Raw genomic sequence first — 23,088 nt, forward strand, 5'->3', positions numbered from 1 at the left:
CGAATCCTACCGACTACGTCTCTAAGCTTTAGGAGACATTGATTAGAATAAAGACCTTTTTATATTTGTACCACTTATACAAAGACATTAGCTCTTTGGTAGGAAAAAAGAGTAGCAGAAACAGAAGAATAAAGCAGGGAAGAGACCTGTATGTACCAGAAGCTGGCAGAACCATATCTGAGTTGAATGAATGAATGAATGTGTGGTGCCACAGTTCCCTTTTAATTGTCCTGACTCAGTTTCCCTAAATTGTCCTTGCCTCGGTTTCCCAAAATTGCTCTGCCTCAGTTCCTAATTATTCTGCTCAATCCTGCAACACCACCCCTCCCTCCTACTCATCAAGATCCAAGTAAGGAGAAAGACCTTTTATCTTAGACTTCAAGACCCTAGCCCTTCCCTACTTATCAGAATGTCCCCGGGGCCTCCCCCCATTCTGTCATGGTTCTTCTTTATCCCAATTTATCTGAATGTCAGCTGCCTCCCCTCCCCCAGTCAGAACCGGATGGTCCGTTCCTGCTCTCAGTGAGCTGACTCCGCCCCTGCCTCGGTCTACCCTTACTGTAGCTGAGCCACTGGTGTATATGTCATTGAGAAATCACTTTAGTTGCTGGATGCTTTGAACATCAGCCCTGGGGGCAATATGCCCCCAGCACAATCTCTCCCTTTAAAATAAAATATTATAACTGTCTAATTTCTATTTTGCCTCAGATTCTCCGGCATTATGAATAAAACATTTCTTATTTGCATCTCTTCTCTCTACTCATCCTTAGATGACTCGATATAGGGCTCCTTTATTTTAATAATAAAGTAATTATTACTTTACTTTCATTAGGGCGGAGTCCTTGGGACAACCTAAGAAGAGAGAAGCAGAACTTCGTTTCAAAATTGCTAGATTAAAAATGAAAAAAAAAATCCCTTTCAGATTGGCTCAAATGCTTTAAACGGAACGCTTTATTATGAGTTCTAAAAAGAAAGGCTAAAAGTGGGCTTTTTTACTTCTAGACAAAGCAGGTAGGCAGGAAGGAAAGAAGACAGAAAAGAAGGAATGAAAAAGGAAAGGATAGAAATAGCAAAATTATGGTCACTGTGACTGTGATGGAGACAGTCAGAATGAAATTTTACTTCAGAATTAGGTGAGAATGTTACCAAAGTTCTAAGCAAATGTTGTTTAAGCCATCAAATAAAGCATAGTTTATTCTGGCTCCTTCATCACCCAAAGCAAGTGAAACTCTCTCAGCTCTCTGCTCCTGAACTCTCCTAACTCACCTTTTTTTTTAGTGATTTCAGATGAAAACTTCTTCACCCTTAGGAATCACCTGTGGAAAACTAGGAGATAAAAGGGAAATGATTAAGAAAGGGGGCTATAGTGCTGGGACTTGGATTTAAGTGAAGGTTGCTGAATTCAGAATAAAGAAACATCGCCAAGATCATGACACCACCTTCATGGTATCTTTGGTTTGGAGTATTCCTCCCATCAGTAGCTTGATCTCAAATTTCTCCTCATCAATTCATTACCCCAGCCAAGGAAAGGGAGTTATGGAAATTTTACTCATTGCAAATATAAGACATTGTTATTAAGTGTAGAGACATTGTATCAATGTTTATTCAGTAAGCTCCTATAGGCACTTGAGGACATAAAATCTGTATATACTGTTGCTTAAGGGTTCATGAGGTGGATAAAAAAATGAAGGAAAGGCGTGAAGGTAGAAACTTTATTTTTCTTTTCTGGCTCTGAAATCATGTTTGATCTAGTGAGAAGAAAGCACATTCCAGTTCCACTTTATCTTCTTTACTTTACTTCCCTCTAGGCCCTGGTGCCATTAGCAGGTCTTTTGAAGTGACCTACATTATCCAAGATCATAGATGCTCCAGAGTCCAGTGATGATTGATATCTGAAATATTTGGGACTCTTCAGTCTTAGATGTTTTTATGATAATCTTTCCAGAAACATTTCTCCTCTTTCCTAGGACAAAGTAGGTTTGTGTATATTTGTGGGAGTGTACTTCAGCCCCTTGACTTGGCTTAGAGATTTCCTCCTAAAGAATAGCTTTCCTCCAACAAATCCACTTTCTTTTGAAAGAGCCACACCTATCTGGTGGAAACAACAAAGCTTAGCAGAGATAATGGGAAAGGCAGGTTGGACAGCCTCCCAGGCCATACAGGGATAGTGAGATGATGTTTTTATAAATGGGCATATTTTAAATCCCCCCCCCCCAATCAATTTTGTCAAGACTGTACAAAGGTAACAAATCAAATGGAGACTTTTAATGTACTAAGCTCAATTCTCCAGTGGATGTTGAAGAAGAGTAGCAGGTCATTTATATGCAGAAAGAAAAGGAGGGGTATTGGGAGTCTGTAGGTTGAGAAATTTAAGACATTTTTCATGTGTTGAGCCTATAGTTGTTCTATGACTGCCAAAATAAGTACAGTTAAAAAGCTCATCCAGGATTTGAAACAGAACTTTTCACACTAAGTTGCAATGTTCTCTGTTAGGTTTTCTTGGGGGTCTCCGGGAGCAGCCTTCATTGCAGTTCAGTTACCACCACAAGTGTAGACAGATGTTAAAGTCCAGATCCTTTATTATCTCTTTTAAAGTCTTATCTCTTTTCCTGGGGCTCGGTTAGCTTTCTTATAATTCAGATTCTTTATTATCTCCTTCCTGGAGCTGAGCAGCTTTCTGGAGAGCCTTTCAGTCTGGCCTTGGTCTTAGTGGGGGAAGTGCAGGAATCCAGGCCAGCCACCAGGAAGACAGAAGATCAAATTGAATTTCTCCCCTTGGTTCTGAGAGCTTAATTTCCTGCTGCCAGTCCTTTGCCTTTTCTCCGAATCTCTCAATCAATTTAGCTGAGGCACCTAGCTTATGTGCTCTACACTGAGTAAAAATCAATCATTATATCACTAGGAAACCATTATTTGTTGTAGGATTAAATTAATGCTAAACTATTAACCATTGCCTCCTCAATTCCATTTAGTATTTTGTTTCAAGTTCTGACCCATAATACTAAGCTAAAAGCTAAAGACTAACAAACCAAGCCCTAGTAAATATCCCTAACCTGTCTTAGTCCACCTTTCCCTCTCTCTTCAAGAAAGTAATATTCTGTTGTGATTAAGAAATCCAAATGTAGACTCTCAGCATGGTTCATAGATCCAGCTTCCTCAACCACTTCCTCCCAGGTCAGGGATCTCTTAGCCTGGAAGCACCTATAGTTGTCCTATAGTTATCTCATAGATTTCCAGTAATTTATAAGTAATTTGAGAATTTGTCAACATTTAGACCACTTGGAAATGCTGCCCTCCTCCCTCTTATTAAGATCTCTTTGTTATTCCAGATCTTTGGGAAACTGAGGATGAAAATTATATGATAATCTCTTAAATTTCATTTGCCCTTGAAAACCACTTCTCTTTACCTTTTGGGGAAGAGGGAAAGGGAGATGATCTTGTGTGTACTGTCACTCTTTCTAGGTCAAAGAATTTACCTATTACCTATGACAGATTGTGAGATCTACACTTAGCTAAGCTGGTTCTCAAACCAAATGAAAACAAGGGATAAATTGCTTTATTACACAGAGTCTAAGGATAGCAAAGTAGTGTATCTGTTTAGAAAAGTCTGACATAATAATTCCTGAGGTGCTGTCTAGTGTCCTTTGAATTTATTTTCACCTCATCCAATTTTCTCATTCTCCTTTCCCATTATTTTAAAAAAATAAGTTTTTATTGATATTTTCTCTTTTTTTAAACATCAACATAATTATCCCAAGAACCCATCTTCCTCTACCTTCCTTTCTCCTTCCCAGAGAGCCATCCCTTACCATAAGTAGCATTTTTAAGGAAAAAAAAAACAAACCCAAATAGTACAACTGATCAATATATTTTTTAAAAGTTTGAAAACATATGCAATGTGTAGCACTTGTAGACTTCCCATCTTCACAAAGAGGCAGATTGGTCTTCTCATATCTTTTCATTTAGTCCTGCTTGTTCTTGGACTTTTATTATACTTTTTATTTTTTTAGTGTCTAGTTGTTTTTCCCATTTATATTATTGTAGTTATTGTGCATATTGTTTTCTCGATTCTGCTTACAATACTTTGATTAGTTCATATAGATCTTTCCATGTTTCATAGTTTTTATCATCCCATCATTTCTTACAGTACAGTAGAATATTCCATTAATTCATATATGCCTATGACTTTTCTTTTTTTAAAACATCAACATCATCCCAGTCATCCAGGTTCACAACTTAGGTATTATCCTGAACTTCCCTCTTTACCCCTTTCTCCATATCCTGCCAGTTGTCAAGGACTATTGGTTTTTATCTTCTTGACTTTTCTTCTAAAGGTTCCCTATCCTTCTCTGACACTGCCACCATCATGGTGATAACTCTCATCACCTCAAGCCCTGTCTATTGCAATAATCTTCTGGTTTCCCTGACACAAGTGTCTCCCCACTCAAGTATGTCCTCCACTCACCTGACAAATTTATTATCCTTAATCACAGGTCTAATCATGTTATCAGTTCTTCCCCATCATTCAATTAAATTCCACTGACTCTCTTCAGGAACAGATATATTTTCTGTTTGGATTTTAAAGTCCTTATGACTTGGCCTTTTCAGCCTTTGTCTACCTAGTTACCTTTCATTTATGTTGAGATCCAGTGACACTGGCCTCTTTCACAATTTCTTGCACAAGACACTACTTTTCCCAACTATATGATTTTCCATATGCTGTCATCAGTTCTTGGCACTCTTTCCTCATCATAGTCTCCTGACTTCCCTGGCTCCCTTTAAGGCTTTAGAAAGAATCCTTTCTTAATCCTCAGTCTTAGTGCTTTTCCTCTGAGAATATGTCCACTTTAGCCTGTCTAGACCTTGTTTGTATATATTTGTTTGCATGTTTACTTTAACTTAAATTTAAAATTTACTTTGTAATAAAAATTCTTAATATAAACAATGTATATTGGTTGCCTTGATGCTAAGGATGAATTGAACAGACTTTCCACTATTATATTTTGCTCTCATCCCTGTTTAGTTGTTTTCCTTTTATCTCATACATTTTTTGGATAACATTTTTCCACTCAGTTTCTCTTCTGTAATTCCTTGTTTATAAAAATTTGCAATCTGCTCATTCTTCTTCATTTCCATTTCTGTGACCCTCAGTTTTATTTCTTCCAAGTTCATATTTCATAGCTTTATAAAATGGTGATCCTTGAAATCTCAGGACTTAAAGAAAAGGGGCCAAGATGCAGATGTTCAATTTTTTTTTTGGTATTTCTTTTTTTTTTTTTTTATTAATTTTATAATTATAACATTTTTTTTGACAGTACATATGCATAGGTAATTTTTTTTTTTTTACAACATTATCCCTTGTACTCCCCTCTGTTCTGAATTTTTCCCTTCCTTCCCTCACCCCCTCCCCTAGATGGCAGGTATTCCCATACATATTAAATATCTTATAGTATATTCTTGGTACAATATATATGTGCAGAACCGAATTTTGTTGTTGTAGTTGCAAAGGAAGAATTGTATTCGGAAGGTAAAAAATAATCTGGGAAGAAAAACAAACAAACAAAAAATGCTCACAGTTTACACTCATTTCCCAGTGTTCCTTTTCTAGGTGTAGCTGATTCTGTCCATCATTAATCAATTGGAATTGGATTAGCTCTTCTCTATGTTGAAGATATCCACTTCCATCAGAATACATCCTCATACAGTATCATTGTTGAAATGTGTAATGATCTCCTAGTTCTGCTTGTTTCACTCAGCATCAGTTGATGTAAGTCTCTCCAAGCCTCTCTGTATTCCTCCTGTTGGTCATTTCTTACAGAACAATAATATTCCATAACATTCATATAGCATAATTTACCCAACCATTCTCCAATTGATGGACATCCGTTCATTTTGCAGTTTCTAGACACTACAAAAAGGGCTGCCACAAACATTTTAGCACATACAGGTCCCTTTCCCTTCTTTAGTATTTCCTTGGGATATAAGCCCAGTAGTAGTACTGCTGGGTCAAAGAGTATGCACATTTTGATAACTTTTTGGGCATAATTCCAGATTGCTCTCCAGAATGGTTGGATTCTTTCACAACTCCACCAACAATGCATCAGTGTCCCAGTTTTCCCACAGCTCCTCCAACATTCATTGTTATTTGTTCCTGTCATCTTAGCCAAACGTATTCAATTAATGATAAAAAAACATACCAGAGGTGTTCTCTTTAGCAAATGTGAACAATTTAAGAGAAAATTGAGAGAAAATTTTTTTAGACTTTTTTTTAGACTACTGGAAAATTGATCAAATCTCTGAGTGGAATGCCAGAGAAACTGAGGCAAGATAGAGAGAATATTTAATAATTTATTTAAAAGGGAGAGATTTACTGGGACCAAATGGATCCACAGTTTGGTCCCAGGGCTGAATGAGACTATTGTCTCCAAGAATCCAGCAAACAATGTGAGTTCTCAATGACCTATATACATGTGGCTGAGACTCAGGGAGTAGACTGAGGCAGGGGTGGAGTCAGGGTGCTGAGATCAGGCATGGGACTCTGACAAGGTGGGGTGAGCCACCAGAGATGGGATGATATAATGAGGGGAGGAACCCCAAAGATGGGGAGAGGCATCTTGATAAGATGCTATCTGATATTCTGATAGCTTGGGATGGGAAGAGGCATTCTGATTGATATTCTAAAATATAAGTTCTTTTATCCTTATCAAATATTCTGATTAGGACAGAGTGGTGGTTTTTCAGGATCGAGCAGAACAATTATAAACTGAGGCAGAACAATTAGGGAAACTAATTCAGCATAATTAGGGAAACTGAATCAGGACAATAAAAGAGAACTGTGGCATAACATGAGAACCAATACAAGGTTACAAGGGCGATTTGCCCTTCCTTTGTTAGTCAAGAACTTGTGCCAGAAGTTAAAGAGAAACTCAGTTTCTTAGTAAAAGCATACAAAAAATACCAGTGAGTGCTATAAAAGAAGAAATGTTGAAAAGCTTCTGAGGGCTGAGACAGAACTGGGCAGAGACAGACTTAGGAAGAATGGGTCCTGAATTTTTGAAGCTATACTTCTTGAAAGTGATCTGGTAGGAGGAATTTAGGGCAGAAGGTGTAATAATGAACCTCTTTATTATTACAGACCTTGAAGTCATAATTCTCTAACTCCTTTCTGTCTTTGTAGAAGCTGAAAATATTTCTTTCTGACTGATGACTTTTTTTCTTTCTTTAAATTGTATACTTTGTCCTAATAAGCAGTGTTGACTACAGGTCTTTGCTTGTCTGAGTGTACTGATGGAGTAATAAGAAGGGAATTGAAACTCAAAGAAGAGGGAGAAATGAATTTAAAATTGAAGTGTTTTTGCCAAGGAGATGTTTCTGGTTGGGTATTTCAGTTGTCAAATAGTCACCTCCCCTAATAACTGGTGGCTTTGGATATACCAACCACTAGGCTACTGTGTTGGTTTCTTTCTGTATGTTATATATCTCATCTGTCCAATGACCAACTGCTCCTTCCAGAGAGGAAGGACTTACACATTATTTGATAAAAAATTTCTCAGAGCAGATGAGCAGTGCTCATCTAGGGAAACATCTAGGCAAAGGAAGCAAGCACTGAATGAGTCTGTTTACCACATAATCCTATCACTGCTACACATACAAGATCACCAGGTAGATTTTGGTATTCAGGGTCTTGAACTAATGCACTCTTTGTGTAAGTGTAATCTGGACTAAGAATTTTGAAAAGCAGTTTGGAATTATGCTATATGTAGATTATCTTTGCCACCCTCCAGCAAGTATCACCAAAGATATCAGGGTATATCAAGATAGATGCAGATTCATGCAGAAATCTTCCAGTTTTTTCCCTCTTTAAATTAAAAGTGTTTGGTGATGATCTGATTTCAGATTTGATTTTTAACTGTTTTGTTTCTACTTATGATTTATTGCATTCTCAAAACCTATTTCAGGTACTTTCTCAAAATACATTTTACAAGTGACGTGTTCCGGCTGGGGTGATGACTGTTTTGTGGTTTAATCCATTCTCATGTGAGGAGGGGAATCCCCTAATCATTGACTACCTTCCTTTCACACCAGAGGAGACAAGGGGGAAAAAAATCCAATCAAATAGTTCAATATTAAGAAGAGAAAGGAAACTCCTGTGTTAAGATAGCAAATTATTTCCAATATTAAATGCTTTCTTAACTTGGAGATACACCAAGAGAAGCTCACATAAAATCAGGTTGATGAGTCTGAAAGAGTGAAATTGGGAGGTGGGTAGATGCTGAAATCTTGTGCACCTGAAAGTTTCAGAGAGATTTCTGCCAGTTGGTTGGGATTATGTCTGGATCCTTGGGTTAGCATCAAAGAACTGTTCCAGAGGCTAAGAAAAGAAAGAGCAGAAGCCTTGATGCCAGAGAGATTGTCCCATAAAGGCCTTTGCTATCTTGACCTCTTTGTTCCTTGAAAAGGCCCCAAGAACAGTTTATAAACCAAAGTGGCAATGACCTAAATTAGTTCATGGAGCAAGGCATTTTCCTTTTTTTCCTCAATAGTATTTTATTTTTTTCCAGTTACATGTAAAGATAGTATTCAGCATTCATTTTTATAAGATTTTGAATTCCAAATTTTTTTTCTCCTTCCCTCTTCTCCCTACCCCCAAGACAGCAAGCAATCTGATATAATTATTTTAAATATATTTCCATTGTGAAAGGAAAATCCGAGCAAAAGGGGAAAACCACGAGAGAGAAAAAGCAAGTAAAAAAGGCGAAAATAATATGCTATGATCCTAGTTCAGCCTCCATAGTTTCTCTGCATGTGGATGGCACTTTACAAATCTATTGGAATTGTCTTGGATCACCACTTTAGCTCAGAAGAATTAAACCTATCATAGTTAATCACTACCTAATCTTAGCAAAACTTTTAATGTTGAGATGACATCTCTTGCCAGTTGGTTTCCGTAGTGTAGTGGTTATCACGTTCGCCTCACACGCGAAAGGTCCCCGGTTCGAAACCGGGCGGAAACAGCCAAAGAGGTCTTTTTATTTAAAAAAAAAAAAAAAAAAAAGTCAATTACCTTCCCTGGAAAGTGCAGAGTATTTTAAAAAGCTCCTTCTGAGGAATCCCTACACAGTTTATTCACGGAGATTATTCTCTCTCTATCGTAGGTCATATTTGGAGGTACAGAATGCCAATTTTTTGCTAAGTAGATCAAGGAAATTTTTCTTTTCTGAGGCTGGGGTTAAGTGACTTGCCCAGGGTCACACAGCTAGCAAGTGTTAAGTGTAGACCACATTTGAACTGGGTCCTCCTAATTGCTGGTGCTCTATCCACTGTGCCACCTAACTGCCCTAAATTTACAACTTTTGACTGGAACTTGAACAAGACATTGTTTTCACATGTGGAATGACCACTAATATAAACAGAAAAGCTCTTTGGCCTAGAAACAGTTTTTGGCATACACTTGATTCCCTTGGGCAGCACCCCTCTTTCCCATATCAAGGTAGGAGAGAAGTGGCATCCAGGGACACCCTCAAATGAAAGTAGTTTCCCCCTTGTACATATACTCTTGAAGTCTGATGGAAGTAGGAACAATCCAGGGAACTTGGGATGGAGCATATTATTTACCTCCTGAGAGGTTAAGGACCATGCTTAGGTGAAGGCCTCCACAGCTGTGGACATAACATTTGAAGGAGTTGCTAAGCAACCTTTACTGACACAGGTGTTGCTTATGGATTGGGAATAAAATAAACTGGAGGCAGAGGGAAGAGGAGAGAGGTCAGACAACGCAACTAGTAAGAAATGACACGTGTGAAGAGTTCAGAGGAAAGTTCTGTATGAAATTATATCAGTTCATATAAGTATGAACAGATTAACAGTGAAATCTGCAGCAGTAGTCACAATAACCAAAACCACATGAATGGAAAGCTCACTAAGAGGAAGCTAAAGTCTGAATAATATTGGAAAGCCAGTGGTCTTGTAGAATAGACAAGGACATATTTTTCCTTCCTTTTGCAAAGAGGCAAGTAGATGAAATAGATAATATATTAACAGACTTAGGAACTATAATTGAAGTTTTGACCTGTCTTTATTTATATCCTTGTTATAAGGGTAGGATCCTCCTCTGAGATCCTTCTCCTCAACTTCGATTCAAACTGGTAGGTAGGGTCTCCCGAGGACTTCTGACTACTTCTCCACTCAGAGTTCCTGCTGAGTCGTGGTCTCCGGTACTTTATGTCGGAAGCATCAATGTTTCTATCAGGTAGCTTTGGATCCTGCGGAGAGAATTAGGTTTATCAGGAGATTGATTAATCAAGTCAGTAAGAGCTGGGAAGGATCTTTCGAGTAATACGTACTCGAATACATACCTGTTTCATCATTCATTCTAGGATGGGAAGAGAGATGTGCCGGGAAAGATTTTTTATTAGCCTCTTCCTCCTATGTTCACTGAAGATGTGAACATAGACAACAAAAGACACTGAGTTTTCTAAAAATAATATTCCATAGAGAATAGGATGTTCTAGTATTGCAGAAACTCAAATCTACAAAAGTACATGTATATATTGTATATGTTCAGTTTAATTAGAGGAAGTGAAGAACACGCTTGCTAGCACCAGATCTGGTGGCTTGCCGTGATCGTATAGTGGTTAGTACTCTGCGTTGTGGCCGCAGCAACCTCGGTTCGAATCCGAGTCACGGCAGATTTTTGTTTTTCTCCTTTCGATTTTCTACTTGCATATTTGAAAGTGAGGATAATGATTCATCGCATTGTCTGGTCGGTAGCTGTTGTTTTTCAGCTTTTCATTTTCCCCATCACTAGCCTAGCTTCATTTCTAGCTAGGTGAGGACATCGGGAACTAAGGATGAACTGCATATGCGGAGCAAAACTCAAATGGATCTTTTGGAACTCCTAGCTCCACTCTCCAATCAGGACAGAAGGTAGAATACCTAGGCTGATGGAATCCTGCAAGATTATGAAGGCTTTTTCCAATAAGTAGTGCTTTATTTGACTTCACACCTCGGGTTAAAGCAAATCCCGGGATGCAGAAAATTCTAGAAAAAAAAAAATGGTAGTCAGGAAGATGATTATAATGTCAAGTTTTATTGTGCAAAGCAGCAAACAGGCGAAATAAAAGCATGTACACATACTAAAAGAATATAAATAGAAGGTTGTGCCCCGACTGCAAGAAACTTACCACAACCTGAAGGGCAGGGAGATATGCTGAGGAGGGAACAACGCTCAAATTGGTGGTTTTGGTGGCAAAATTATGGGTTTGGTTAAGAAGAAATAATTGATGCTAGATGTTGGAAAGAACCTTCCCAATCAGATCCAGACTTGGTAGAAAAGCTCCTCAGATTACTTATTTGTACAAGACCTAAGTGGGGAAGCTAGGATTGGGTGATGTTTCTTTATCAGAACCATAAACTGGTGGGAGTATCTAACAACTATCTTAGCAGAAAAACTGAAGACCCCTGCAGCAGGTCAAGAGTTCATCCTGTCAAAAGCTGCAAGCCTTATATCTCCACAGAGTTGGTAACGGAAAATTACAAAAAATCTCTCTTTGCCTATGTTTTATGGACATTAGGCTCACATAGCCCAAGTGACTTCATATTGGAGCTTTATCGTTATGATAATATCAAACTACATAAAGTTTACAATGATCACAACAAACTTCCCGGGGATTGTGTCCGTGAGTGCCAAATAATAAAGCCAGTTAAGAAAAGAGATGTTTTTAGCGGAGATTTTAAGAGTTCATAGTTTCAGCTTCTAATCAAAAAGCCTGACATACTGATGATGTGGATTACCAAAGCTGATGGGATCTTGCAAAACGAAGTTGTTTTTTTTTTTTTTTTTCCCTACAATGAGCTTTCTCTGGGATGGCAAAGAAATCAGAATCATTGATTCATTTAATTTGTAGTTCAGTCTCTCAGGGAGCTGGAATTAGAGTTTAGAGCTTTAAGAAAAAAAAGAAATTTAAAAAAAATTTCTCCCTCGATCTGAATGTTAACAGTGTCCATGTTATCTGCTGGTGGTTACACTCTAGGACAAGTAGGCCACTTCAGCTTGAGGGATTGATTCCTCAACTTGGAGCAACTGGTGCTTGATGGTTGGATTTGTCAGCCATGTTGAAATCTGCATGTTGATTCATTAATCAGGAGATAATATTACTTCCTTGAGAAGAGTGTTTGAGAAATTCACAGCAAGATTTTTAAATAAGATTTATTTATATTTTTCATTTTAACCTACCCTAAATATTTTCCTATATGCCTACATCTTCCCCTCATTGAGAACCATAAAACAAAAAAAAAAAAAAAGGAAAAAAAGAAAATCCCCAAAACTGATTAATAAACTAAGAGTCTGGCAATGTAAACAATGTTCCACACCTATTCTCCCTTTCCATCTTGTACTATACACCTTTTTTATCTCTTGTTTGATGGCAAATTTTTTTCTTGTTTGATTATCTTGTTTGATCCATTTCATTGTTATAGTAGATTAAGTTTTAAAGGATTCATTGGTATGATTTACTGGAGAGATCCAGGATTCATAGGATTTCCTCCTTTTCCTCTTACATTCACCAGACTCCCAGATTCCTATCAAAACTCCTCTTCCCTAAGAAAACATTAAAATTCTTTTCTTCTTACAATGGACCCTCCAAAAACTTTGTCAATTGCTCTCTCTTATACCAACATAAATCTATGAACATTTATTGTAAAATAAATCATTTTTCTTTTCACAACATAAATACCCAAGGGTTATGAATCCTTCATTAAGCTCTAACGGTGTATATAATCCTGTGATATGAAGAAAAATACAATGGTTACCTAAGAGATTTTCTCTTTCCTTAGTGGACTTTATAATTCTCTTGAGAACTACAATACAAATAAATGAAGTAAATAAAACATGAAATATTACAGGATGAATGAACTAGAAAGGTGAGAAATTAAGTACATTCTGAGGTTTGAAACAGAACCCATAGGGAGGCTTGGACACAATTTTGTAGTGTAGAAGATAGTTTTAGCCTCAGGCTGCAATGTATGACAGTGCAGGAAAACAAGATGAGGAACCACATTTCAAGCCTGGGAGTCTGTATGTACAAAAACAGACCTATGACAAAAATGAATGGAGTGTTGCTGGGCAAGTATTAATTATTACTTAATAAATTAGTATTTAATACTAATAACAAAATTATGAGATGATCAATTTTGATGGATGTGTTTTTTTTCAATGAGGTGAGTCAGGCCAATTCCAAAAGACTTGTGATGGAAAGAGTTGTCTGCATCCAGCAAGAGGACTGTGGGGACTGAATATGGATCATGACATAGCATTGCCATCTTTTTTGTTGTTGTTTGCTTGCTTTTTTTCTTTCTTTTTTCCCCTTTTGATTTGATTTTTCTTGTGTAGCATGATCAATATGGAAATGTATAGAACTGCACATGTTTAACTACTTGCTGTCGGGAAGAGGGAGTGAAGGGAAGGGAGGAAGAAAAATTTGTATTACAAGATTTTGCAAGAGTAAATATTGAAAATTATCCTTGAATATATTTTGAAACTAAAAAGCTATTATTTAAAAGAAATTTTAAAAAAATTGGGCCAAAGCCTAGAGTGAAAAGAGGATAAGCAATATAAGTGATGGGTGGTATGAGCTCCTTTATAGCTTCAAAGACCAAATTTCAAATACCCAATGACTATATTCTTCTACTATATGTTTCCTTGTTGCCAGTCCATCATTGAAGCTGCTATTTCCCTAAGTTAAAGAGGTTGAGGTTGAGGCTGGTATGAGACATAACCAAAGTCATTCCTTTGGTCAGTGTTTCTGCCAACAAATAATTCTGTTGGTTGTTGTGTGTCACACAGGTTCTAAGGAAGTCCAAGCTTCCTGACAGAAAGCTTCCCTGAATTGCACTGGGTCAATTTGCTAGTGTTTGAAGGGACCTTGTAGAGAATCTATCTAGTCCATTTCCTTCATTTTCCAAAAGAGACAACTGAGACATAAGAACAAAAGTAACAGAAGTAGTGTTAGGGACAGGATTTGAAGGCAAGTTTTCTGACATTAGAGTCAGTATTCTTTCTATTATACTCCGTGGACTTTGCCTTTTCCTTAATATCTGGATTAAGAGTCACAAAGTCTGGGAACAAAGTCATTTTATATGTTTAAATACCAAAAGTATAAGATTGGAGTCTTAAACCCTACATGCACTGAGTTTTTTGCCTCAAGAATTCAGTCTTGGATCAAGACTCAACTGGGAATCTCTCTGGAGATTTAGCTGATATTGTCACAGAACTAAATTTTAAAAGAAAGGTAAAACAGCCCCTATGGGACTCACCGAGGACTCTGTCCTCCAGAAGTCCTTCGGAAACAGACAATACGGGATTTTTAGCAGAATCTATGGGCTTACCCTCCTCCAGCTTCCTCAGTACTTTCTTTGCTGTACTTCCTCTGGAAATTTCTTCCCCTGAGAGAGATTCACTTTCTTAACTGTGAACAGATGAGTTGGTGCTTAATGTCATCTTCCTGCCTGCCCACACAGGCCCTGGGAAGGCATGTAAAATAGTTTGCTCTCTTTTAAAGCCCTGCTTCCCTGAGGAGCTAATGGACTGTTGCTGATTCGAAAAGGTCTCCCTTGGAATCACTTTCTGACCTTTTCTGAGCCAACTCTGATGAAGATATAGCTCCCTTCTGATGGGTTCAATGACGAATCCTCTAAAATGCCTCTGTTATCAGTCTTAATATATCTTTCAAAGCAGCGTTTGACGAAACCTATAATCCTGCGAGGCAATGAATCCTTCTTCAGTCATAAAAGCTGCGTTCATATTCTGCCTCTGAAATTAATTAATTGGGTTACTACACAAAAGTCTCTTTGCTCCTTAGACCTCAGTTTCTTCATCTGGAAAATGAGCAGTGGATTAATTGCTCTCCAAGGACCTGGCAAAGTCTTCGGCTTTGACCTCGAGGCATTCTGGAACGCTTTCCTTGAAAAAATTTGGATTCAATCGGGGCCCATGTTTCTTAGACTTTCTAATAAATACCATAGCCAGCATATCCACAGAGAAAGTTGGGAGTTTCGTTTTTCCCTGAAGGATAGTAGAAACTCGTTAGGTAAAGTAAGTATCTAAGAGTCAAAGGAGGAAAAAGGAAAAGGGAGCAAACGTAGAGAAGGGAGTGGCAGCTACGAGCTTGGCAAGAGTGTGGCTCCATTCTGCATATGATGCTCTGCCAGGTTTCAACTCCATGGTATAATTTGGCTCTACCAGGTTAACTTCATAATTTTATCTACTTCATCAACATGCTGTTAACTTAAGATTGATTTATTGATTAATACTACCACCTCCCTCTGATTCCTCTCTCCTCTGTTGGAAGACTGGATGGATGAGGACCAAACTCCTCCCAAAGCCTTTTTCTATAGATGTAAGAAACCGGCTTTTAGTTCCCTCCATTACATTTACTGCTCTGCTTGATATCACTCCACGGAACAAGGCGTCCTTGAAGTTTCTTCCCTTATTTTCTTGTCCCGTTGTTGTGCTCTCCCCCCCATTAGGTTGTAAACTACTTGAGGGCAGGAATTCTCTTTTCATTAAACTGAATCTCCAGAGCTAAGTACAGGATTTGGAACGTATGGTAGGAGTTTAATAAATGTCTATTGGATTGGATCAGAGAGGAGACAGTAAGGCGGAAATATTCCAGGCTGCTTAAAGCTGCTCTGATTACAGAATTGGTCCTTGGGCTCTTCGAAAATTTCCCCAAGTGAACAGATATTTTTGGCAATTGCCCTCGACTGTCCTCGAAGGTTAGGGCTTGATACTCCAGGTAGACATCTTGCCCCTAGAGTTGTTGTTGTTTGAAAGGAAGATGAGACAAGGATGTTGCAGAGTGGAATGGAGAGACAGGGATTTTGAGGCATTTGAGGATTTCTGTGGCTTGTTCAGGTTTCCTTCCCTGCTCTTAAAGGCGAGCTGAGTCCCTGAAACCAGAGGTAGAAGTAAGTTTTTTGGTTTTGTTTTGTTTTATTTTTGTTCATCAATCATACTGCTTATACTTTTGTGCTCCAGTTGGACCAAAATGATCTTTGTCCAAGTAACAGTTCTTGTATCTTTGTATTGTTTGATTTGTATCGATTCCTCGGCTTGGAAAGTTATTCCTTGGGTTCTTGAATTCCTACCTAGTCACTAGAGAACAAAGCTAACATTTATTTCCTCTAAAAAGCCATTCTTCTTCAGCCACACACAGCTCATGGCTTCGAACCTCTTTAAAATACTGCTCTCGTAACATTTAAGTAACTATCTGCGTCTTTTTTTTTTTTTTCCTGTCTTTGTGTCTGTGTCTCCCTCAATCACACTCAGATTATTGAGTTTTTGCTGACTAAACCGTGACTAAGAGTGAGCTAGGGAAAATATAAACCTGAGTGAACGGAGGGAGAAAAATAGGCGTTTTAAAGCGGAGAGAAAAAAATGCTTCAAAATTCTGGAGTTACAATATCATTGGACACATGCAGAGTGGGATGAGACGGGGAAAGAGTCGTTTTAGATTATTTAGATAGGGAGACTTTGCAAATTGTTTTTTTCCTGTGTGAAGAAAACTATTCGCCCAACGTGGGGCTCGAACCCACGACCCTGAGATTAAGAGTCTCATGCTCTACCGACTGAGCTAGCCGGGCTGATGGACATGGGCTTTTGCAAAGTTTTCTTTAATTCTCTAAAAGTCGCCTGTGTACTTTTTCCAATATTACAGACTTTAATACATTTTTAATGACCGTCTAGAACCATTCTTTCCTGAATCCTTTCACAAATTCACAAAAATCAACTTAACGTATTAAAACTTTCTTCACTTTTTCTTGAAATAGCTAGATTAATCGAATACAGAACCTCTGTTTATTACTTTCACCTCCATCCTCACCCTACCATGATTCACCTTCCATTCAAAGTAGCAGAAAAAGAAAATTAGAGACATGCGTGGCTTTTGGAAGGCTAAATCTGACAAGATTGAGACTACGACCTCTCGAAACTCCCGGGATATAGATTACCTAGTACTCAAAAGTGCTCTTATAAACCTCACGTGAGCAATATTTGACAATATAAAGAAATCGTTTTAGAGATATTTTAAAGGAGATTACTTTGTTTCAAGTCAGTGAGAAAGAGCTTAAAAGATTGAAGACACTATGTTCTTGGTTTTATTGAAGTCGCAACTGTTTTCTTTGACAAATAATGTCTTGTGAACTGAAATGGTTTCTCTGTTCTCTGAGCTGATTACCTCTCCCTTTTCCACATAATTTCCAGGTGATCCATTTTGTTGTTGATGTGCAGTATTTTACCAGGGAATTCATTTGTTTTTCTACTTACCTTTTCTCTCTGCATGTTTGTGTGCTTGGAATATCACCTTCTGAAAAGCTCTCCAACATCTTGCAAAAAATTTGAAATTGATGGGCTAATCTAGGGGAAGAGGTGGGGGAAGGAAGGGAAAATTTGGAACAGAAGGTTTTGCAAAGCTCAATGTTGAAAAATTACCCACGCATATGTTTTGTGAATAAAAAGCTTTAAATAAATCAATAAAGCAATCAATCAATAAATAAAAGAGATAGATGGGCTACTTGTCACTTGACTACTACATAGTTGATAATTAATAAATGTTTATTGACCGAGCAACTATCATATGAGAAGTGGAGGACTGTTGGAATACACGGGAGCCACCTGACAGTGGCTGCTGGAGACCCAATCCAGAATGGATCTCCTCTTGCGAGAGAATGATACAAGGAGACTGAGAGGCAGTTGCTGTTCTCTGACCTCTCTGAATGAGAGGTCGTTGCATAGTCTGACCTCTCTTCTCTTTCCTCTGCCTACAATTTATCTCATTCCCAATCTGCAATACCTATGTCAGCAAAAGCTGCCCTGCAAGTCCTTCAGATGCTATGATCCACAGCTGTGGAGGCTCTCGGAGAATTGACCTGTCCCTTAACAGAGGACATGCCTCTTTTTGCATTTTCAAAGCTGCCATTTTATCTATCAATTAATTAACTTTTATTAAACACCTACTATGTCCAGACACTATGCTAAGCACTGTGGATACAAGGAAGTGGTAACAAACAAACAAACAAAAAAACCAAGTCCCTATTTTCAAGGACCTTATAATTTAATGGAGGAGACCACAAACAAATCTGTATATGTATTGTATGTACACATATATCAATTTATATAGCGGATTAAAAGGAAATAATGGAAAAAGGATAGGTTAGGAAAGTTTTCCTGTAGAAAGTGAGATTTTAGTTGGAACTTAAGGGAAATCAAGGAGGTTCATTAATTAGAAGTGAGAACATTCCAGCATGTAGGAAAGCCAGAGAGAATACCTAAAGCTAAGAGATGAAAAGACATGTTCATGGCACAGCCTGGAGGCCAGTGTCACTAGGTAGGAGGTACTTTAGGGAATAAGGTGTAAAACTAGAAAGATATGGATTTTGAATACTAAATAACATATTTTACATTTGTTCTTGGAGGCAACAATAGGAAGCACCTGTAGTTTACTGAATAGGGAAAGGGGATGTGATTGGACTAGTGTACTAGGAAAATCTGAATGGAGGATGGATAGGATGTGTGAAGCAGACTCACCAACAGCCTTTTGCAATAATCAAGATGTAAGTTGATGAAGACATGTGTGGTGGCAATGTTAAAAGAGAAAAAGGGATGATTTGGAGAAATGTTACAAAGGTAAAATCAGCAGATATTGGCAACAGCTTGAATATGTACCTTGAGAAATAATGAGGAATCCAAGATGATTTGTGAGTTTTGAGCCTGAGTGAGAGGGCATTGTTCTCTACAATAAAAGGGAAGGGTACATAGTAAGAAAGATAATAAGTTCTGGTTTTGAATTTGTTTACTGGACATTCCATTTGGTCTGGATGACAGTTGATGATGTGAGACTGGAAGTCAGCAGAGATATTGGGACAGAAAATGTTAATTTCTTGTTTGAAAAAAACAAGGGGTGGGAATACAACTCCTGTGTTTTGAAATTATGACACCTGTTATTTAAGTCCCTGGATGTCTTATGCCAGAATGCTATCCCTCCTCACATACAGTTTTGGAATGTATGCCTCTCTTGAAGACATACTCAAGATCACCCCCTTCCCCCTTCCCCCAAAGGGCTTGGAAAACTGAAGTTCAGTTTGGAAAAAGTTAGATGAAGATCAACATCTTGCATTAACCAAGCCAATCTGATAGGTGTAAAATAATATCTCAAATTATTTTACCTTGAGTTTCTCTAATCAATAATAATTTGGTTATTTTATATAATTAGAAATTGCTTTGATTTTATCATTGGAAAACTGCTTTTCATAATATTTTGACCATTTATCAAATGGGGAGTGATTTGTACTCTATAAGAGATATACAAATCTATAAGATTTGACAAAATTCTTTATGAGATTTTTATCTGAGACATTATCTATAAAAATCCCCCACCCCAATTTTCTATTTTCCTTCTAATCTTGACTACATTTGTTTTTATTTGTTTACAAAATCTTTTTAAAATTTATTGATCTGAAATTATTCACTTATATCTAACTTTGATCTCTATCACTTGCTTATTCATAAACAAGTTTTATTTTATTTTCTCAAACTCTGTAAATCTCTGTCAAACTCTTGGTATTTTAATTGGCACAGAACTGAATCAGTGAATTAATTTAGGAAATATAGTTCTTTTTATTATATGAACTTGACCTTCCCAATAGTTTTTCAATTACTTGGTTTTATCTTTATTTCTGAAAATGTTTTATACTTGGATTGAGAGAGTTCCTGGATACACATTTTTAGATACATTCCCAATGATTTTATAAGTCCTGTAGTGGAATTTATCTCTCTAGTTCTTCCTAATGGATATACTTTATTGCTTACAGATGTGGATTTATTTCATATCTTGTAGCTTTGCTTCAAACAATGTTTTGGTTGACGTTAGTGTTTTCTATCATAACTTTAAAATTGATAATTTCCCCCTCTTTTCCTGTATTTACAGTCTTGAATTCTCTTTCTTGTAATGCTACAGTTACTATTTCTAGAAGAACGTGAAATAATAATGATAATAATAGGTTTCTTGTTCACCTGCAGGAGTTTTGTGATACATCTAGCAAAGTGAACCACAGGAAAATTCCCTGCATATTTTGGCTTGTCAGGATTTGGAGGAAAATGAAGGAAAACTCACCTTATAATTTTGCTTCCTCTGAGAGTCTTGAGACAGGTTCCTTAAATATTCTCTGGGTATTATACCTTGGGGATTGAGTTTATTTAATAGAATTTGGTTTCGTTCTGGCTTCCGTAGTTTGCTCCATCTTGGTAGAATGATTCCTTTGGGGATTAGGCTACAGAATCCTTTATATATTTATATGTAGATATCATTAGTTTGTTTCTTACACCAGGGTCTGTTGTTTGGTAAGTAAGGTCACAATTGCCACAGAAATTTGTGTTGTGACAAGTCAAAGGAAGTTTATCAGAGTGAAAGTCAAGAATCTCCCAAGGATTTTGAAGGGAAAATGAATGGCAGGATTCTAGATGAGGACAGTTGTTATAGGAGGAAGGCTGATAAAGTGATTTGGGTGGTGATTGTGTGTGTGTGTGTGTGTGTGAGAGAGAGAGAGAGAGAGAGACAGAGAGAGAGAGAGAGAGAGACAGAGAGACAGAGAGACAGAGAGAGACAGAGACAGAGACAGAGAGACAGAGAGACAGAGAGACAGTCAGATGTACTTTTAGACTAAGCTAAAAGCTTAGGGCAATGATTATCTTCACACATTTTATCTTCTTCAAGGACAGTTTACTCAGGGAAGTAATTTTTTCTTATGATCAAGGAATCGAAATATCTCAATGTGATGTACAAATCCAACATTTGCTTCTCCTACTTCACGAAACATTTAGTTTGAAAGCACTAAATAGTAATAAAATCGCTTAAAATTCGAGTAATTTGAGAACTTCGTCTACTCTTAGAACATGGGGGGGGGGGGAATCCCCTTTAGGATTCCCAACTGTAATCTGGGGTCTCTGGGAAGAAATGGGAATTATAATTTCTTCAAAAACTCTTTTGGATGCCATGTGTTCCCAACTTTCTCACGGGATTCAAGTGCATGCAGATATTGTTTCTAAGTCAAAAAATCACCCGTCATTTACAAGGTAGGGTAGACACTTACCTTGGCTGGTCCTCAGAAAGCACAGATGAGAAGGATAATATTCTAAAACATGGCACAGAACAGCTTTTGCTTTTTGCACGCAGTCCATAGTTAGCATGGCGATGGGTCCTCCTTTAGGTGATATGTAAGGTTTCTTGTGATTTCTTCTAGGGTCCTTCCCTATATTCAATGATAAATCCTCTCCCTTCTTTTACGCTTCCCTAGTTTTCAGTTTGACTGATTCTGTAACATAAATGATACATGCCCTTTGAACATGGGTCTCCATCGCCTGGGACTGTCCTGATATTTTCTACTTATCTGTTTGTGTCTTACATTATTCGGAATAGTAAGATTTTGGAGGGTGCAGACGACGAGTAATCTTGAAAGACTGATGCACTGTGGCCTAAAGCAGTTAAAGTCCTTTCTATGTAGGAATAAAGCTCATAAAAAGACACCTTATGTTTCCGCCCGGTTTCGAACCGGGGACCTTTCGCGTGTTAGGCGAACGTGATAACCCCTACACTACGGAAACTAGACCTGCGCAACTGTGGTCGTTAAAGCAGACTGTTAAAAAAGTTCAGCTACGAACAATTAAACCACTTTTCTTGTATCCGTTGTATTAAAATCCCTTGTCCCCAGACTTGAATTTGGGGAACTCATACCTGTTATTAGCTATTTCCTCACCACAGTCTTTTTTTAAAATCAGTTCAAACTCAGTCTCTCAGATAAACCGTAGATAACGAAGTCCTCTATCACTTTACACTCCCCACTGCTATTCAAGCATTCTTTTTCTCTCTCCCGGGTTTGTGGCTCAGCTCGTTGAGATTCATCGCTGAGTCCACAAACGCTCCTGTGCAACCCCGCGGAATCCCACTTTTGGCGGCTACTTCTCCCTCTCACCCTTAGAAAAGATGAGATACCTGTATGGAAGGATTTCGGTTCTGGAATCTGCAGGACAAATGTCCCCTGGACCACAGGCTTTGGCATCCTACTGGTGGCCTGCTGGGATCAGCGGGGTTGACCCTTATTTTCACCTGCTGTTGTGTCTGTGGAAGCTTGCACTGGATTCGCTGCTGTGAGGGTCGCAATATAGGGTAGCATCAGCCCAGCGCTTCGAGATTGGGTCACGCAGACGCTAACTTCAAAACCGCTAATCACTGCTCACTTTCCCCAACTCTGAGCTCCGTCCGCAACATTCCCAATAACTCGCCCTGATGTCGTGCCAACTTCTCTTAGTAAATCTCTTTGTAGGAGAAACCTCTAATTTCGAAGACTCCTGGATCTGGACTCATTGGGATTTCCTTCCTTTTTCCATCCTTTGGATGGCTCAGCTGGGTCTGTTAAGGGTGGAGGAAATTGAGTCTCTAATCTCTTGATTCCCCAATCTACCACAGAAGGTGAAATCACCTAATGAGGATTACAACAGAGCGAGAGAGGTATAGATTAATTAGGAAACTTGTATTTTGCCTGAAGGTTTTGGAAGGGCAGCTGGCCGCATTAATAAGAATGCTGTATATACAACTAAAGGCTTCTACAAAGCTAAGATTGCATTGCATTGCTTTGGAGGGAATCGAAGCATTGCTGAAGCAGTAGTCAACTTTGAGGAGTCTAGTTCTCCATCAAAAGATGGATGGAAAATAAGGAATTCTCTTGGGTCCTTTTTTTTTACTTCGCGGGTTCGCATTCTGAAACAAAGTTACTTACTTAAGCATAGCTGGGAGCAGAGACACCAATTTCCTTACCTCCTTTTCCCTCCCACCAAATACACACAGAGTAAAAGGGATAGAAATCTTTTAGATAATCTTGATCGGTATCATGAGAAGAGAGAGCAGTCTTTGATGGATTCACAGTGGGCAGTTTGAGAATCTAGAGGTGGAGAACAGACCCTGAGAGTCAAGTCTGCCAAGTAGAGTCACTTTGAAGAAAGCGGTTTTCTTATTTTGGGAGGGCGGAAGACAAGGTAAA

The 23,088-nt window shown here is 38.1% G+C and overlaps 1 long non-coding RNA gene and 5 other non-coding genes across 6 annotated transcripts in view; 3 read left to right on the forward strand and 3 right to left on the reverse strand.

Moving 5' to 3' along the window:
* The window catches only part of TRNAS-AGA (transfer RNA serine (anticodon AGA)), an 82-nt gene extending 64 nt beyond the window's left edge, over positions 1-18 (forward strand). Inside the window, exon 1 of the tRNA in view lies at positions 1-18. This exon is cut by the window's left edge and continues 64 nt beyond it. This is a non-coding gene — a tRNA (tRNA-Ser).
* An 8,923-nt stretch (positions 19-8,941) lies between these two features.
* TRNAV-CAC (transfer RNA valine (anticodon CAC)) lies at positions 8,942-9,014 on the forward strand. Its single transcript has one exon. It is a non-coding gene; the product is annotated as a tRNA-Val (tRNA).
* A 1,602-nt stretch (positions 9,015-10,616) lies between these two features.
* TRNAH-GUG (transfer RNA histidin (anticodon GUG)) lies at positions 10,617-10,688 on the forward strand. Its single transcript has one exon. It is a non-coding gene; the product is annotated as a tRNA-His (tRNA).
* Positions 10,689-15,653: 4,965 nt separating this feature from the next.
* Positions 15,654-22,096, reverse strand: LOC141552163 (uncharacterized). The gene is made up of 3 exons (XR_012485082.1): positions 22,044-22,096; positions 21,145-21,366; positions 15,654-15,948 (listed from the first exon to the last, which is right to left on the reverse strand). It is a non-coding gene; the product is annotated as an uncharacterized LOC141552163 (long non-coding RNA).
* Positions 16,569-16,641, reverse strand: TRNAK-CUU (transfer RNA lysine (anticodon CUU)). The gene has a single exon. It is a non-coding gene; the product is annotated as a tRNA-Lys (tRNA).
* On the reverse strand, positions 21,583-21,655 carry TRNAV-AAC (transfer RNA valine (anticodon AAC)). Its single transcript has one exon. It is a non-coding gene; the product is annotated as a tRNA-Val (tRNA).
* Positions 22,097-23,088: the final 992 nt, after the last annotated feature.

This window comes from Sminthopsis crassicaudata, chromosome 1 (genome assembly GCF_048593235.1).
Source record: "Sminthopsis crassicaudata isolate SCR6 chromosome 1, ASM4859323v1, whole genome shotgun sequence".
NCBI lineage: Eukaryota > Metazoa > Chordata > Mammalia > Dasyuromorphia > Dasyuridae > Sminthopsis > Sminthopsis crassicaudata.